Consider the following 16354-nt stretch of genomic DNA (forward strand, 5'->3'; position numbering starts at 1 on the left):
GGAAATTTTTTTTTAACAACACTAAAAAAAATTTCCATAAAAATTTAAAGCCTCTAATAATGGTAAATAAGTAATAAGGCCCAATTTAATTAGGATCAGCATTAAATAAAAAAGTAAAAAGTAAAAAAATAAATAATAATTAAAAAAAAAACTCTTTAACCAACGTCTCTGTCTCTTTGCTGACATTTGGAGAATGAAATATTATTAAAAAACCTATCATCAATGTCTATTGTCTTTGAGTGATAGAATTTCACATTAAAAGAGGAATCAAAGAGTATTGTTTATTCTCAAAGTGGAATGTAGGTTGTCTCTTGTCTCTTTGTTGTTGGAATTTTACATAAGAACGAGACACTTCACTCATATCTATTATCTAGCCTGCAATTTTTCTGACTCTCTTGAAGATCAAGAATCTTCGTGCTAATTCTCCAAAACCTTCTTCCTCTCCAAAACAAGAAATCTCCAAGAATCCTCTAGAAGTCTCTGACTCTCTAAATTAGGTTTTATTAGATTATTATGAAATATGATTGCAACACATGGCGGTTCTCCCATGGGTCATGGAACATAAGAGCAACACCATTTTTTTGTTGTTGGTAATTTAAGTATTGGACACTAGGAAGTATAGATGAGGATCAACTGGACTAATACACTAGGATCAATGGATTGATCCACAAGGATAGATAATACAAAATTCATAGAGTATGATCGATCATTTGATCGTATCACAATTAATCGGACTAATGCATTAGGATTGATAAAAAATCGAACCTTCAATTCTATCAAATTTGATCATATCACGATTGTTCGAAATTCGAACTAATGCACTAGGATCATTTGGAAGTTCAATTCATCCTTCAATCTTATCATGATTGATCGGATTAGTGTATAAAGATAATACAAAATTTATAGAGTTCGATCGATAATTTGATGATATCACGATTAATCGGATTAGTGTACTAGGATCAATTAGTCAATGACTTGGGTAATTAGATTGTTGAGCATATACCGAGGATAAAGTTTGAGCAGGTGGAAATGAAAAATATCCAACATTCCTTAACTTACATGGCTATACCTAGACTTTGTGAGAAAGAACAATCAAAAAACCCAATGGTTAGTATTACTATTTAAAACAATGGATACAGTAACCGGTAGCTAAGCTACTTCAAGGAAGCTCCTTTATTTCTCCTCGGTATAAGATACATTGATAGATTTTGTCATCTTTGGTTTATACAGTATCTTTCCACATTTATTGACATTTCTGTCCTCAGAAGACCCTACTGTCTCCATATCCGAATTCTCTTCAATTTAAATGGACCAAAGAGTATTTAGTTAATGGCTAGAATTTTTTTTCAGAAATCGTAAGGCTACAAATAGGACACGTGTCCCATTAATAATAATAATAATAATAATAATATATGTATATTATTTAAGATTATAAAAAAATAAAAAAAAAATAATGGAGTCCGCCACCCCATCTTGGCAATAGGGGGTGACTGACCACCCCCAATTTTAGCTTAAACCACGCCCAATAGCTAGCCAGAGGTGACCAAATCACCCCATGGCCTATGAGGGTGCTTCGGCCACCCCCAACTTGCAAAAAGTAGTGGTTGAACCACCCCCAAAGAGCCTTGGGGATGGCTCGGTCACCCCGGTTGGGCTTTGGGGTGGCTTTGGTCACCTCATTATTTTTATTTTTAGTCATAATTAATATTTTTATTTTTTATTTTTTTATTAGTGGAACATGTGTCCCATTTGTGGCCTTAGAATTTCTTCTCAAAAATCTTAGCTATTAACTAGATACTCTCCCTTCAATTTTGGACTAGAGGGAATCCGGATCCACTCCCTCTCAACTTGATGGCTGAACAAATGGAGGTCGAGAATTAATGGCCCTTGGCCTTACACATGACCACATCAAGTCTCTAAAAGGCATATTAAGGATGTATTTGGCCCTTGAATTTCCCTACCAAAAAGTATGTTTAAAAATAAAATTATAAAAATAAAATTATAAAAGTGTTTTGATTGGGAGTGCAATTAAAAAAAAAAAAAAAAAAAAAAAACCGATTTTAATACTTGAAAAAATACACATGTTCAAGCCATAGACATGGGGTGTGTTTTTTAAAAAAATTCAAACCGCAATTTTACCACATTTGATTGCATTTTTAAAAATAATATTTTCATCAATTATGTTTTAAAATCAAAACGATTGTCGCGAAGTTATCTGTTTTGAATTATGAATTAAATAGCATTTTTAAAATTACATGGTTTATTTGTTACACCTCTATAGTCTGAAGCTACAAATAAAAAAAAAAAAAAAAAAGGATAAAACTTTGTTATTATTGTTCTTGAGAACTCTCAAGAATAAAATAGTGAGAGCAATTTACGAACTCCCACTCTTTGTTATTATTAATCACTTGAAATAAGGCTCGAGCTTTAAGGAAAAAAGTTTTGCCCAGTAGTCGAGAAGTAACCCAACAACCAAGTAAGTAATTTTTACTTTACTGTTTTTATGTAATATATAGCATGATTCTTCACGTATATATATTTTAAAGTTTAATCTTGAATTTTGATTTTCTGCTCCGCATTTGACGTTCATTGTATATCGTATTAATCCCAACAAATAGTAACAAGAGCTCTTTTTTTTAAAAAAAAAAAAAAAAAAAAAAAACAACAAGTAGTACCAGAAGTGGGCTTTATAGAAAGATAACAACTGATTGGGCTTTGAAGAGAATGGTTGAATCTGTTGGGCTGGTTGTCTATAAGAATTTAAAACCTTTGCAAGTCAAATTTAGTTGGCCATTTTCATGTAATCATTTTACTTCTACCATCAAATCTAATTCCTTTTCGATTAAAAAAGAAAAAAAATAAAAAATATATCCAATTACTTTTCAGAATTAAAAAAAGAAAGAGAATTCAATTACTTTTTAGGATGCAATTGATATTCAATTTCATAAACAAATCAAATCAATTTCCCTTGAAATAATAGCCCTATTTTGGGTTGTATTTATAAAAATCTCTCTTTTCTCGAGAAAAAAAAAAATTTGTGAAAAGGTAAAAATAAATATAATAAGAAGGATTATTTACCATCATCAAATAATCAGAAAAGAAAATCTTTTCTCATACACAGCACTGCACGTGCTGTCTCAGAAGGTGTCCTAAGATTTTTCCGAGTTCATCATCTTGATGATTTAACAAAAACAGCTCAAAAAAATTTAATATAAAAACAAAAAAAAAAAAACAAAATGAAATAGAAACAGATAAAAAGCTTCAAGAGCAAGAATCAGAAAGAACGTAGCGAGGATATCTTGATCACATGAAGTTGATCATCACCCGTCAATCACTTTCATCATATCCACAAATCAACCAATCAGAATTTGGGAAGACCAGAGCGTAAAAGAGAATTAGATTGAGAGAGAGAGAGAGAGAGGGAGAGAGAGGCGTTGAGAAAAAAAGCAGGAGGAGAAGCATTTTATAGCGGTGTGATTGAAAGTTTGAAACCCTAGATGCGATCAAATCATGCCGTTTGGATACAGGTATGCCGTTTCCTAGATTATGCTATTCAATGCTTGGATAATAATTGATTGGGCTGGTTGATGAGTTTTGGACGAAATCTCGCTATTGGGCTTTGGCCCAAGCCCGCCTACTGTTTGGAAAGGATCTGGCTTCCATGCGCAGGAGGCATGGCCAAAGTGGAAGATGATTGGGGTTTGATATTTTTTAATATTTTTATCTTTTTAATTATTATTTGTTTTATAATTTTTAAGTTTTAATATTTTTTTATCATTAACTTTTTAAACTTTTCAAACGGTACCGTTTTCCACTACCGCATGCAAGTCATATTCGTTTGGAAAATAGTAAATGTGACGGTGAAAGACTAAAGTTACGTATTTAATTTATATCTAACTCCCATACAACTGAACTGATGTGGCACATAAATCACTGGATCAACCCTTATTAAAAAAAAAAAAAAAAAATTGAAGGGCTCATGGGCATTGAATAGGATGAAAAGTTGATTATTTAAAATTACTCAACTGTGAAAACTGGTGATTATCCAACACTTGTATAAAAATAAAAATAAAAATAAAAGAAAAAAGGGAATTGTATGGTGAGCATTACTTTTCTTCAAATATTCTTGAAGAGAGATGTTCATTAGTTTCTTATATATTCTAAATTTTTATTAAATTTGGAATATTAATCTTAGTTGCCTCAATAAAGCATTGATCCAAATTAACTAATTGTACTCATTTTATCACATAGTTCCAAATAGTAAGTAAAAAACACAGTAAACATTGTTTAGTTAATTGATAAAAATTTAACATATGTGCCTCATTAGCTCAAATTTCAAATGTAAAAATATAATTGTAAATCATTTTCTTATGAATTAGTCTGAGGTCAAGACTGAGACTGACCATAGAATCTAGTATTGCAATAAAATGCATAGAAAAAAAAAAAATCACATGTATATAGTTAAAAACTTATTATTTAAATAAAAGCAATTATCAAAAAAACGGCTAATAAAATTAACTTCAAGGGATTGGCTCAAGTAGTAAGAATCTTGATCTTGGTGAAATTCCCATAAGGTGTAAGGTTGAAATCTCTTTCTATGCAATCAATTCTTTGGAACCATGTCGCCAATGAAACCGGAGTCTTACTCAATTTATATTGAGGAAACGCTTTACACAGATCTAGAGTTTGCCGATAAAAATAGGTACACAAAGTGACTCTTCTTAGAAGAATTTTCCATTATTAAAATAATAATAATAATAATAATAATAATAAAAGAAGGACAACAATATTGTAGTCACCTTTCCCAATTCATAAGATTTTTGGAAGTCTTCATAATGCACACCAAATAACAATGCAAGAGACAAACACTTAGGTTTGTCATTATATTATTAAAACCAAACTACATGATATAGATGTACATAAATAAAAGGGTGGCCTTCCAAATTAAAATTTTTTTCTGAATAGGAACTTTATCTGCGGCTTTGAACATCATCTCAAAGGCAGTGACTTGAACTTCTGTGGATCTAAGAATCCTTTTTCAATCCCAGCAGTGACCCTCAGATTTCCCATATAACTTACTATTGCACATATCATTAATAAATAGTGTAACACTAATAACAGAATTGAAGTTTTTTGTAGTTGATACTTGGTATGCATTTTCGGTTACCATTAAAATTAAAACACTTATCTTAATTATTAAAATTTAGAGGAAGCTGAATGGTAAATAAACATCAAAGTAGTCCATATAATTGTTATTGCATCCCCAATGGGTAGTTCAATCGACAGTGAACCACGCCTCATGAAGCGGAGGTCACTAGTTCGAATCCCCCTCCCCCTTCCTTTGTGTGGATATATATATATATAATTGCTATTGCATTGCCTAAGGTCTCATAATTGCTATTCAACACAATAAATTGTTGTTTTTAGGATTTGGCTTAGGTGCTATTAAAAAAAAAAAAAAATTGTAATTTTTTTTATGGTCCATATTTAATTTTATTGCCTTTTTTTTTTTAATGAAAAACTTCAAATTATATATGAACTGTTAAAAAAATAAAAATAAAATCTTAGATGTAAATTTATTCAGTGCACATAAGAAGTTGAAAGTCCAAAAAACAAAGCCATATTAATGACTCATGAGAAAATTACAAATGAAGTCAAATGTCCTCTTTATTCTTTATTGTATAAAACAAACAAGTGACTTTTAGATATAAACATGCTACAAATTAACTCCAAGGGGTTGGCTTGGTGGTCTAAAGGAGTAGAGCTTGAGGCTTTGAGTTTGCTCCTCAATGGTTTCAGGTTCGAAACCCATCGGGTGCTACCTCTCATTTGGGGTCACACCCCTCTAGTGAATAGCCAGTGACTTACCCCGTTTTGTGTAGGGAAATTTTCGAGGGTACGTTGCGCGGGGTCGAGGTTTACTCTGCAGAGGTGGGTCTGAAGGGCCCTACCTTAGAGAAGTTCCTCTAAATAAAAAAATAAAAAATGCCACAAATTATTCATATATATCTACGAGAAGCTGGTCACAAAGTAATTAATGTTGATTTTTATTTTTTTATTTTATCAAAAGTTCAAATTATCACAAAATAAAAAGGCAAATTACGTTGAATGACGCGGCTATAAGCATTCACATTGATTTATGTATATTTTTATGTAAAATGACTAATCAAAACCTATTTGATCTAATTTAGCTAATGAGTTTTAAAAGATACTAAATATCCGATTATCTTCTTTTTTTTTTTTTTGTTTATCTATATCATTTAAATTTTTATTTTTATAAGTACTGTATTTTTCCTAAAGATTATACTTTTCAACTTTTGGGAAAAGAGAGATGTAGTGCGAGAAATAGTAGGAGACAATTTTGGGAAGAAAGAGATGTGGAGAGGGAAATAATATATTAATGAGATGGATGTGTGAACCGTACATGCTATATGTTGCGGTGCACTATTCACAAATGGAACAAGAATGTATTTTACATTTGAGATGCATAATCGAATACTGATGGTTTTTTAGTGTTTTGTTTATCTATTTTAGATAAAAGTAAGAAATAAGTAAGTCAATGTAAGTGTTCTTTTATATATATATATATATATATATATATTACTTGAGGTAAACCAAGTGTCATGAAATAAAAGCCTTTCAGCGGATGATTAGCAATAGTCACTTGCTCCGCTGGCCCATTAATCAGGTTTGAGATTGTCATACTGGAGTTCCTCACTATCCCATGGACATATCTAGCAGCTGCCTGCAGTACCAACTCTCCCATATTAAGAGATATAGTGTGAACAAAAATAAAACTGATAGTTAGCATCTTAAAACATGTCAAATCATCCATTATAAAGTTGGTGTAAAAACTTAGTGTAAAGAGTAGCACTATTCATTTTAAAAATATTGATTAGTGATGAATAAGATCATGCATGTACCTCAGGGCCCCTAAGTTTCTTCACAATGTCCAAAAGCCTATCAGTGAGATAAACACCTAATGAGGTTCTCCTCTTCTTGATTATCTTTTGTGCTTCCAACACATACTCTAGAAGGTTTGAGGATTTAGGATCCTTAAACTTTGGTATTGGTACATGCAAGAAGGCTATTCGGTTCCCCCACTGTGCCTCTGAGTCTCCCACCATCTCCTGGCCTTGATTGATTTTTAGTTCTTAACTTTCCTAGTATTGAGCAACACCAATGCTAGCTGTAGAATTTACATTGCTTGATTTATGGCTAATCTCTTGCATGCATAACCGAGCGCCATAGAAGATTATCCCAACAATTATATCATTCACTGTCTGCACTTTTGAAAATATAATTGAAATGAAACAATCTATTAACAAAAATAAGTATATATATACCTTAAGCATTGATTTTGTTGAATCCAGCCAAAGTTAATTAGGAACTATATATTGTTATGTATATTGCATGTTAGCAAGCAGTTAACCGTTAAATATTGCATAAACTTTAAATCATAATCATAAAAACGGATTAGTTTTTTTTGTCTTTGTGGACTTTAATATGGTTTCTAATTGTGATTGAATTAATGAATGTAACTGTGCATGTCCAGAAACATTTATTTCGAAGCCCAATAATTGTATCTGAACTTGGAGACCAAGAACTTGGGAGAAACTATCCATTCGTGTTCAACGGTGAAATCAGATTGAGAAACAAAATGTTATAACCTTGGAAAAAAGTATTAGATTTCTTGTTCAAGTGCGAGTGCATACAATTTCAACATGTACTACAAGAAATTTACTCATCAGGGGCGACTTTATAGTCGCCCCTAATACTCAACTATTAGGGGCGACTTTTCAAAGTCGCCCCTAATAGTTAAGTATTAGCGTCCACATCTAAGTGGACGCTAATAGGCGACCGAAAAGATGAATATTAGCGTCCACTTTACAATGGACGCTAATAACTCGACCCTAATATGCACGCGGGAATTATTCAAGAGGTGGGAGAAATATAAGCGTCCAAAAAAACACTTTTAGCGTCGACATTTTGTCGACACTGATAGTGGAGCAGTAGCATCCACTTAAGTGGACGCTAAAAGATGGCAAAAAATAAAAAAATAAAAAAATCAAATAAAAGATCAATAGCGTCCACTCTGAAAGTCGCCCATAATAGTTAAGTATTAGGGTCGACTTTGTGGACCTTAAAGAGTAGGTAGAAAAATAAATAAGAAAAATTTTAAAAAAAAATTGATGCCCAATAGCGTCCACTAAAAGTGGACGCTAATACTTAAGTATTATGGTCGACTTTGAAAGTCGCCCCTAATAGTTAAGTATTAGGGTCAACTTTGTGGACGCTAAAGAGTTGGTAGAAAAATAAAAATAAAAATAAAAAAATCAAATTGATGCCCAATAGCGTCCACTTTTAGTGGACGCTAATACTTAAGTATTAGGGTCGACTTTGTGGACGCTAAAGAGTTGGTAGAAAAATAAAAATAAAAAAAATAAAATAAAATTGATGTCCAATAGCGTCCACTAAAAGTTGACGCTAATACTTAAGTATTAGGGTCGACTTTGAAAGTCGCCCCTAATACTTAAGTATTAAGGTCGATTTTGTGGATGCTAAAAAGTAGGTAGAAAAATAAATAAAAAAATAAAATTGATGCCCAATAGCTTCCACTAAAAGTGGACGCTAATACTTAAGTATTTGGGTCAACTTTGTGGACGCTAAAGAGTAGGTAGAAAAATAAATAAAATAATAAAATAATAAAATTGATGCCCAATAGCGTCCACTAAAAGTAGACGCTAATACTTAAGTATTAGGGTCGACTTTGAAAGTCGCCCCTAATACTTAAGTATTAGGGTCCACTTTGTAGAGGCTAAAGAGTAGGTAGAAAAATAAAATAAAATAAATAAAAAAATAAAATTGATGCCCAATAGCGTCCACTAAAAGTGGACGCTAATACTTAAGTATTAGGGTCGACTTTGAAAGTCGCCCCTAATACTTAAGTATTAGGGTCGACTTTGTGGACGCTAAAGAGTAGGTAGAAAAATAAATTAAAAAAATAAAATTGTTGCCCAATAGCGTCCACTAAAAGTGGACGCTAATACTTAAGTATTAGGGTCGACTTTGAAAGTCGCCCCTAATACTTAAGTATTATGGTCGACTTTGTGGACGTTAAAGAGAGGTAGAAAAAAAAAATAAAAAAAAAAAAAAAATAAAATTGATGCCCAATAGCATCCACTAAAAGTGGACGCTAAAGAGTAGGTAGAAAAATAAAATAAAAAACATAAAAAAATAAAATTGATGTCCAGTAGCGTCCACTAAAAATGGACGCTAATACTTAAGTATTAGGGTCGACTTTGAAAGTCGCCCCTAATACTTAAGTATTATGGTCGACTTTGTGGACGCTAAAGAGTATGTAGAAAAATAAAAAAATTTTAAAAAAAAATTGTTGCCCAATAGCGTCCACTAAAAGTGGACGCTAATACTTAAGTATTAGGGTCAACTTTGAAAGTCGCCCCTAATACTTAAGTATTATGGTCGATTTTGTGGACGCTAAAGAGTAGGTAGAAAAATAAATAAATAAATAAAATTGATGCCCAATAGCCTAAAGAGTAGGTAGAAAAATAAAATAAAATAAATAAAAAAATAAAATTGATGCCCAATAGCGTCCACTAAAAGTGGACGCTAATACTTAAGTATTAGGGTTGACTTTGAAAGTCACTTCTAATAGTTAAGTATGAGGGTCGACTTTATGGACGCTAAAGAGTAGGTAGAAAAATAAATAAAAAAATAAAATTGATGCCCAATAGCGTCCACTAAAAGTGGACGCTAATACTTAAGTATTAGGGTCGACTTTGAAAGTCGCCCCTAATACTTAAATATTAGGATCAACTTTGTGGACGTTAAAGAGTAGGTAGAAAAATAAATAAAAAAATAAAATTGATGCCCAATAGCGTCCACTAAAAGTGGACGCTAATACTTAAGTATTAGGGTCGACTTTGAAAGTGGACGCTAATACTTAAGTATTAGGGTCCACTTTGTGGACGCTAAAGAGCTTGTAAAAAATTATAAAAAAAAAAAGTGTAAAAAACAAATAAAACTAAAAGATTATAGGTTCAATTGAACATCTAAAAATGATAAAATGTCCTTTATATCCTCGAAACTTTTATAAAATTAAAATTAATTTTTCGTTTTAGAAAATGAAAAATTAAATTGTAAGCATTCAATTCAAGTCTAATAAAAAATGAAAAATTAGTTCGATCGAACATTCAGTTCAACTCTAAGCATTTTATATTATATTAGTGTATTAGGTATATTGATCGTGATACAATTAATAGAATTTGACCTGATTGAAAGTTCAATCGAACATCTGATAAGATCAATTCTGATCGATACTAGTACATTAGTCTGATCGATCGTAATGCGATCAAATGATCTATTAAACTCTTTGGATTTTGTATTATATTTATATATTAGTTAGATCAATAGTGACAAGTTCAAGAAAATTTCACCCTTCGAACATCGAATTTGATGCAATATCCCCCTCCATTCGGGTTTGGCGTTAAAATGTTAAATTACTATATATCTTAAAAATTTAAGCTAATAATGAATTATAAGATAAATATCACATTAATGATCTTTTATACTAAAAATTTATTAACTTTAAATTTGTTGTTAATATTTTAATAATAAAAACATATTTAATATTTGACTCATCGAACATATAATTTGATGCAATATCTCTTTCCATTAGGACTTGGCGCTAAAATGTTATTTCCCAAAAATTTACCTCCGATATATATGTCATTATTTATTTTATATAAATTATCGGATATTCGATCGATCGTGATAGGATCAAATGATCGATCAAACTTCAAACAAATTAAATGTTCGTTCAAACATCCGTTAGGTCCTACTGCATTTGTTCAATCGATCATGATAAGATCAAATGATCGATCAAATTTTAAACAATTGAAATTTAAGGTTTGATTGAATATCCGATCAATCATAATGAATTAGTTCGATTGATCGTGATAAAATCAAATGATTGAAACAATTGAAATTGAATTAATTCGATTGATTGTGATAGGATCAAATGATCGATCAAACAACGATCCTACTGAATTAATTTGATTGATCGTGATAGGATCAAATGATCAATCAAATATTCAATCAATCCTAATGAATTAGTTCGATTGATCGTGATAGGATCAAATGATTGATCAAACATCCGATCGATCCTAATGAATTAGTTCGATTGATCGTGATAGAATCAAATGTTTGATTGAACATCCGATCAATCCTAGTGAATTAGTTCGATTTATTATGATATGATCAAATGATCAATCAAACTTGAAAAAATTGATGGTTCGATCGAACATCTGATCAATCCTAGTGAATTAGTTTGATTGACCGTGATAAGATCAATTGATCGATCCAACTGGATACAATTGAAGGTTCAATCGAACATGTGCATCTTACATGTTCAATAAATACTTGTAATTTTTATAGATTAGGTTAAAAGAAATTATTCCAATCCAGTTTGGAGAAAAATTTTGTCCATATATATATATATATATGTGTGTGTGTGTGTGTGTGTGAGAGAGAGAGAAAACTACAAAATGATGTATATATATTAACAAATAAAAAATAGAAAAATAGAAAACTTTACTAATTATGACCCAAAAAATTAATTATTTTTTTTTTCAATAAATTTTGACTTAAAAAAAATTAATAAGCTAATATAATTGTCTTAATAAGTTCAAATAAAAAAAATTAAAAAGTGGACAATCAGTGTCAACATTATAGGTTGACGCTGATAGTATGGTTATCAGCGTCGACTTAGTCGACATTGATATAAAACTATATCAGTTTGGTACAAATTAAAAGGCGGGATCTATTGGCGCGGCGGGTGAGATTTTCGGAAAATTTTTTTTGTATCCCCCCTTTTTTCTTCTTCGCCTCTCTAACCCATTCTTCTCATGTTATCCCTTGCCTTCTGCAGTTCTGCACAATACCAGGAGAGAGAGCTAGAGCGAGAGAGAGAGAGATCGACACAAGAGAGAGAGAGAGAGTGACGGACAAACGGAGAGAGACAGATGAGACCATGAGAGAGAGAGAGAGATGCGATTCAAAGTTGCAAACGCACAACCATGTATTTTCTCCCTGTAGTTGCAGACGCACAGCCAGGTTCTCTCTCATTCGGTCTTCTTTCTCGCTCTCCTCTCTCTCTCTCTCTATATATATATATTTTGTTTTCTTAGGTTTTATTCAATTTTTTTACGTTAATCTCAGATCTGACTTTTGGTGTGTGATATGATATATATCTCTTTGTCTCTCTCACTAATGAACATTTGTCTTTCTCTAGTTGCCGAGCAAGGAAGAAAGAAGAGCTTCAGGTAAATTTTCTTCCTCTTCGTCTTCTCTTTTTGTTACTGTCCGAAATTCTCTCTCGTCGGAACCCTGTTTTCTCATGCTTTGGTTTAATTTCGAATTTTGGTGCATATTTCTGAAATTTACGCTTCATGTTGGCATACCTATGGATGATTTGAGAGTATTTTGCTAATTTTGGATTTGGGGATGAAAAATTGTAGAAGCCCGCCCCTATTTGTTTGTTGTAGAAGCCCCTAGTATATGGAATTTGAGGATTATTGGGTCAACGCTAATGGTGGGTGTTGTTTTGATTTTTGGATAATTTGTTTTATATTGAAAATAATTTTAAAAGGTTCCACTGAGAATCAAATTGAAAATTTTAATCCATCGTTCATTGCAGGTTTATGCATCTCATGGGAGTCATCCCTCTACAATAAATGGTGAGAATTTTTTCCCTCATTCTACTTGCTCTTAATTTTCTATAGGTCACCTGCATTGACATACGTTATATGGTGGCCTAACACATCATAATTCTGCTGAATATGAATAACAGAGTTGCAACATAAATTACCTTAACATTATAAGTTTTAGTATAGTACCAAAGATTATTATATGTATTGTTATAAAAATTACCTTAACTTGAAAGTATTAGTTTGGTTTTCCATTCATTGGCATTATATTAGTTCATATATTGGTTTAAAGGTTCTTTGAATTTCTTACTGGTTATAAAAATGAGTTTGTAGAACTTCAATCTTAGTGATGTTTTGTGTTTCTTTTACATCCCTTCCTATGCTCATACCATACATTCATCATGGTACATACACATTGGAAGAACTAAATATGGAGGCATTCATGAGAAGTTTGATGCAGAGCCTGTTGGTAATGAGGACAAGATGAGAAAATACCAGTTGACGTAGTTGTTCTGTCTCTCCTGTATTTCATTCATAATCAACATATCTTTTCTAGTTTCTTATGTGAGGAAAGATTGTTGGGTGAAAGGGTTTGGTTGTGTGCAATAGTTACCAATGAGTGCATCAATCAGAAGCGCATAGGCAACTCCTCCTGTTTAAGCGTGTGTATGTATACAGACACATGTTTGTGCATGGATAGGGAGAATTAAGTAAAAGCGTTAAGAAGAGAGAGAAGGCATCAGAGTTTATTTATGACATATGAAAACCCAGCTTTTAATCTTTGATTTAGGTGACAATAACTTTTCTTTTTTGACCTTTTATTGTTTGTCAGGTGGCCTCAGTCTAGTGTTCCAACTTTCAAAATTATCTCCTGCAAATGTTTACAAAAGGTCCGGATTGGTGAACAGATATCTTTAGTGAGGTTTGTTTGGCATAAAACCACAGCATTTCTTCAAAATGTGCTTATTTGAGTACTTTTTATCAATAGAATTTTATGTCTTGTGCATTCCATCTAATGTCTGCATCATTGATGATTATGATTTGCTTTGTGAACTTTGTAAAAGCTTCTGGCAATGTGCACTCAACTGTTGGTGATTGAAGTTTCAAGAAATGATTGTCATGATAGTTCATACTATATGGCTCCCTTTGCATATTAAGTTACTTTAAGTTTGACTACCTTTTAAATTCAATTTTTATTTTTTTTTATTTTTTATTTTTTATAGTCTCTTTGGATCATATGTCTTGTTCTTGCACCACATGACATATTATAATCTTTTTTTTTGGGGGATTTGTTTTCTAAGCCCATTTTTAAGCAGCAATTGTGCTTGCTAGTCAGCAGTGACCTTGCTGTGAAACAAGCGTGCAAATTTGCCAAGGAGCACGCTTTGAAGAATGGGCCCATTGTGAGTTTTTCTTCACGTGTTCTGCTATTATGTTCTTTCAAAGTTCCTTTTGGAAACTATTATTTGTAGGAACGACAAGTACTCAACAAACACCATTACTTGGGGCAGATGTAGCACAATTGAATGGTATATATGGAAAAAAAGATCATGCTCAAGATAATCTTGATCCAACTTCTTGGGATGGGCTACACAAATCCTTATCTGCTATTCTGCTAAATCTGGAACATATTTGTATATTTAGTTGTAGGATAGTAAATTGGTTCAGGTTTAGCCTGACATATGCCTGTTCAGTTTGAAAACATCTTTTTTGATTGCCCTTGCCTGATTCAACAAGATATGGTGGCCTATAACTCAATAGATTCTCTTCGTTCTCAAGTTCATATTCCCGATGTATGAGCTAAGAAATCAAATACTGGTCGATAAACTCTGTGATTAGCATCCCTTGTAAGAAGGCTTGTCATCGGTACTTCAACTTTGTTCTTGTGGCTTGGCTGCTAGAATGCAGAACATTTAATTTGTTAGGAGTTGTGGACTCTGTTGAATATCTTTTACCTGATCTTGATTGAGGTTTGAAGGGAGGTGATGCCAATTATTTATGCCAGTAGAATTTATTTCCTTGAAAGATAATTTGGGAAGCTACTAAAGAGCCAAAAATTCTGCAGCCTCTATGTTTAGAGCGATATATGTTAGAAATATTGTGGTTAGGAGTTAGCTGATATATGTTACTGATACTAGTGTTTCCTGGGTCTGCGATCGATCGCACTCGAACGCAAAATATAAAAAACCTACTGTTTCGTGATCGAGCGCAAAATGTTGAAAATCCACTGGTACTGCGATCGATCGCACTCCAATTGCGATCGATCGTAAAAGGTCAAAAACCTATTGGTACTGCGATCGATCGCACACGATTGTGCGATTGATCGCACATGATTGTGCGATCGATCGCAGATTTTTTTTTTTTTTTTTAATTTTTTTTTTTTAGGACCATTAGGGTCCACTTTGTGGACGCTAATGGTTAGCTATCAGCGTCCACTTTGGTTTGGATGCTGATAGTTAATTTTTTTTTTTAAAATTTTTTTTAGGACCATTAGGGTCCACTTTGTGGACACTAATGGTTAACTATCAGCGTTCTCTTCGAGTGGACGCTAATGGTTGACTATTAGCGTCGATTATGATTTCCGTTTACATCACCTTTAGGGTCAAAACATTACGACTTTTAGGGTCGATAAAGTGGACGCTAAAAGTGATCGTTAGAGTCGACTTTAAGTGGACGCTGATAGTTAATTTTTTTAAGTGTCCACTTTGTGGACGCTAATGGTTAACTATTAGCGTCCATTTTGGTTTGGACGCTGATCGTTAATTTTTTTTAAAATTTTTTTTAGGACCATTAGGGTCCACTTTGTGGACGCTAATGGTTAACTATTAGTGTCCACTTTGAGTGGACGCTAATTGTTAATTATTAGCGTCGACTATGGCTTCCGTTTACATCACCTTTAGGGTCAAAACATTGCGACTTTTAGGGTCGATAAAGTGGATGCTAAAAGTAATTATTAGGGTCTACTTTAAGTGGACGCTGATAATCACACATTTGATCATTAGGGTCGGACTATTAGCGTCGACACCTTTAGGGTCCAAAAGTTGACGATGTTGTCAACAGCGTCCACTTTAGGACTTTTAGGGTCGACTCGAAGTCGCCCCTAAAGACCTAAATTCTTGTAGTGATGAGACCAAAATTTGAATGATGTTTGATATTTCATGCAAAATGCAGAGTTCAGAAAGATCAAACAAATTGTAACATTCATAACCTCAAACCACATCTGAAGTGGTGCTCAAAAAGCCTAAAAATGCAAATTGTAGCTACCAAGGTTTTAGCGCAGCAATTTTTTTTTATTATTAAAAAAAAACAAAAATAATTTGGACAAGTTTAAATTACACAAATCCAACAAAAATATGGATTCACATGAAATTTTACTTAAAAGGACTAATAAGATAAGTAAATGGTTCTAATTATCAAAGCCTTCAAGAAACTTAATTAATTAGCGGTTATTAATGTTAAATTACCAGTTATCCCAAAAGCTTAAGCTGATAGGAATAAGTAAATTTAATCACTTAATCATTACTTTAACACTCTCTCACGTGTGGGCTCAAAACTCCATTTTAATAGGTGAGGCCCAACACGTGGAATATTTAATTTAAATGGGGTGATTTGACGGAGTCAATGGA

General features: G+C 32.5%; 1 non-coding gene across 1 annotated transcript; it reads right to left on the reverse strand.

The window, feature by feature from the left end:
* Positions 1-3267: 3267 nt before the first annotated feature.
* Positions 3268-3352, reverse strand: LOC132183507 (small nucleolar RNA R32/R81/Z41). The gene has a single exon (XR_009440468.1). It is a non-coding gene; the product is annotated as a small nucleolar RNA R32/R81/Z41 (small nucleolar RNA).
* Between the last annotated feature and the right edge of the window lie 13002 nt (positions 3353-16354).

The sequence above is a fragment of the Corylus avellana genome, chromosome ca5, assembly GCF_901000735.1.
Source record: "Corylus avellana chromosome ca5, CavTom2PMs-1.0".
NCBI classification, from domain to species: domain Eukaryota; kingdom Viridiplantae; phylum Streptophyta; class Magnoliopsida; order Fagales; family Betulaceae; genus Corylus; species Corylus avellana.